Here is a 3,060-nt window from a genome sequence, read left to right as displayed (position 1 = left end):
TTGGCTCGAGCCCGGTCTGCAGAGCTTTGGTGGACCGGAGCGGCAGATCAGGTTCCGAGCAAGTGCGGGGACGGAGGCCGAGGGGGTCCGGCGGTGATTAATGCGGCTGAGCGATGCAGGCACGGCCGGTGGAGGCGCTGCAGGGCGTCGGGGCTCGAGCTTCAGGCACCGGGGCTCGCGGTGAAGGTCAGCGAGAGGTTGCAGACGGAGCGGCGTGCAGCTGACGGACGTCGGGGCTCGGATGCCGGCACGGGCGAGCGGGGACGGCGCAGCGGCGTGGCGTCGGCGAGGCGAGCGAACCAGTGGCGGTGCGGACGCACGGCTGTGGAAGCCCTGCGGATGGAAGTTGCAGAGGAGGGGCAGCGGACTTGAGGAAGATGATGAATAGTAGGGGTCAAATCACCTTTTGCCCTTTTCACCTTTCTCCCTCTCTTTCTCTCTCTCTCACGTTCTGACTTTTCCTTTTTCTTTTCTTTTTCTCAAAAAGCCAAAACCTCTCTTGACCTTTCTCTTCACTTATTTCTGAATTTTTCCAAAGAAGCTCCTCCTCATGTCCTCGTACACGGTTGCTTTTATAGGGGGTAAGAGATAAGCCTTTGATTTCCCTTCAAATCTACATCCGCGATATATTTTTTCCAACCGATCACTATTGATAAAAATTTAAGATTATGATAAATATTTTCTCGAAATCAAATCTCGCAAAGATAAATTACAATATCGCAATATTTTTTCATAAAATTCATCCCATACCGATAAGGATTCAAGATTAAGATGAGATTTTTTTCTAAATCCAAATCTTTCAAGGCCAAATCGCAATATTTTTTAACCATCTGCCCTATCTAAAAAGATTCATATCTCGGAAAATTTTAAATATTATATTCCCACGAGATAATTTTAATTATTTAAAACGCGCCGCCAACCCAGCGCCGCTGTGGGCGATCCATCTAATTCGAACTCATCCGCCACCGGTCCATTAAAATGCAAAACTCAAATAACAAAATAAATACAACCTAAATCTATATGTTATGCAATTAATAAAATTAACCCTTAATTTCCTATGCAATAAATAAATAAACTAAATTGCCAAAATTTAGGTGTCGTGTGTGTTAAGCAGTTAATATATTTTAATTGACTCATAACTCACTAGCTTAAGTTTTTGAGTGAATGTGGATTCAATTTGATATATTAACAGGCTTGGACTTGAGCTCCTTCTTGGCAAACATTCCAAGTGAAATGTATCAAACTTCTTCTACGCACTCCCAACACAACGAATTCTACTATAGATTAAGTAATACAATGGAGATTACAAATATACTCGAGTCACTCAAGCACTCTCGGTGTTTTGCAAGCCCCAATTATTCCTAAACTCAAGCGGTGTTTAGTCCCTCTGTCGTTATTAAATAATCTCTCAATCTCTACCAGCCTATGTATTGGCTGCGTTGGCTCAAGCTCCCTCCCTCCCACGAAATGGGAGGAGTTTGAATCCAGCGTGGTCGCTAGTGGTCTTAAGTTCGGTGTTGTGGTGGTGGGTCATGCACTAGCACCGCTGCAGGTTTACGTCATTGTGTTTTGCCCGGTCGCACGGCGGTTCCCGGGTAACAAAAAAAAAAAATAATAATAAAAATAATCTCTCAATCTCTCAAATCAATTATATACAAATTCTTACCAATAAGAATTTAATCGACTCAACACTAAAAACTTATTAGTGTAATTGCACGAACAAAACAAATGCCAAGCACTCGCTTGAATAATGGTGCTTCTTCATTTCTCTTGATATGCACGGCACGAAACTACTCTCTACTCTTCATCAACAATAGCGCTGCGCGTGAAGACTCCATAATAAATATATAAATAGCCATAGAAAGGAAACTACATCGGATAACTGAAGTCAACAAGGAATTGGAAATCCATGTTCAGAAATTCAAATTCGGTCAATCCAAGTCCAAGTAGGATTAACATTTTTCTTTCTTTCTTTCTTTAAAATTTTTTTTTTTCCGGCAAACAACTCACCTATCCAAATTGGACTCTTGCCGAATAGGAAATAGGATTTCTATGGCATACCGTTTGAAGGTTCAAATATACAATTTATCTTAAATCAGGTTTTAGTTCATAAGCTTTAACTTTCGAAGCATATTTTAACGGTCTATCTGGTCACACGTATTGCTCAACATCTTATATGGACAATTTGGGCAGGTGTTACTCGACATCCTTCACGTCGAAAGTTGTGAGTAGTAGGGGTGGGTGGAGGTTTGGCCATGCTATTGGAGATATATGACTTTCCTCCTTATATGGGTTTTGTGGATGCGCATGCTCTATGGCACGCCCCACAATTCTACTTTTTCTTACCTCTGAAGGAGCTTCATAGAGATGATGCTGAGTTGAGGACAACAACTCTCTAAAGAAGGTGAAGTAGATTTTGTCGAAAGATGCATGCACTAGTCAGAAAGCAGATTGTGTCGGTTATGTGGATTGCTCTACCCAATTGTTTCGTTGGATTTCCTCTTATCCGATGGTATATATGCTTTGCTGTACGTAAAATGCTTATTTTCCACAGGGGAGCATCTGCCTTTTTTCCCTCTTTGATCGATTCCTATAAGATCAGCAGTATCCTTACGTAGTCATAACTTTTGCTAAGAAAACTTCTTAGTTGGTCAAGCCTTGAGTGTCAAGTTGGTCAGAAAAGTTTCGTATGAAAAGTATTTTGAGACTGTGAAGTTATGTGAAAGTAAAGAAACCGATCTCCCTTAAGTTCAGCTAGAGACGACCTTTGTTGTAGAAACATCAGGTGAATTGTGGATGATTATCAAATGAATGATTCAACATTTTTAGAATTTACAGATCCCGGCTTGTGTTAAAATGTTGGATCCTTGACTTATTATTCATTGTGATAACCGTTGCTGCTTTAGGTGAACACCAATAACCCCAAGAAGACTCATTGCCAGCTTATAGCAATCAGTCATTGTATTTTTTTTTTGTTTCTTTTGCCTCGTATGTTTAATAGATAGAGTCATGAGTAGGGAAGATGCCCCTATTCCTAGAAGAAGAAGCCGGCAACTATCA

The sequence above is a fragment of the Eucalyptus grandis genome, chromosome 1 (genome assembly GCF_016545825.1).
Source record: "Eucalyptus grandis isolate ANBG69807.140 chromosome 1, ASM1654582v1, whole genome shotgun sequence".
NCBI classification, from domain to species: Eukaryota; Viridiplantae; Streptophyta; class Magnoliopsida; order Myrtales; family Myrtaceae; genus Eucalyptus; species Eucalyptus grandis.
The sequence above is the reverse complement of the archived record's forward strand: the minus strand, read 5'-3'. Positions refer to the sequence as shown.